The sequence below is a fragment of the Taudactylus pleione genome, unplaced genomic scaffold (assembly GCF_031769625.1).
Source record: "Taudactylus pleione unplaced genomic scaffold, aTauple2 ptg000362l, whole genome shotgun sequence".
Classification (NCBI taxonomy): domain Eukaryota; kingdom Metazoa; phylum Chordata; class Amphibia; order Anura; family Myobatrachidae; genus Taudactylus; species Taudactylus pleione.
Window position 1 is genome coordinate 881,477 of NW_028284763.1, and position 386 is coordinate 881,862.

The following is a 386-nucleotide window of genomic DNA, read 5'->3' on the forward strand; positions in this document are numbered from 1 at the left end:
CCCGTTACCGGCGGTGGCACCTGGCTCTGTGTACCAACGACACACATTGACTGACCACTATGTATCACTAATTACAGGAGTGCAGATGCTTTGCTATGTGATTATATATTTAGCATTTAATAACTTTTTTGTTGTTCGTGTTAGTTCTTTGTATGATTGCAATAAACATGTAATTCTACTTTATACGGAACATGTTTGAAGCTATAGAAATATTTTTTTCACAATACAGCGCAATTGTTATATGTGCGCTGTCAGTGTCCTGCATGGTCTCACGCAAGTTTACTTTCCAGTGTCTTCATTGGGAATAAGGCCCCGATTCAGAGCCGGACGCTCTGAAAGAGCGCTGGCTCTGAATCAGGGCATCTTTTTTTTTATGGAGTGGCCTC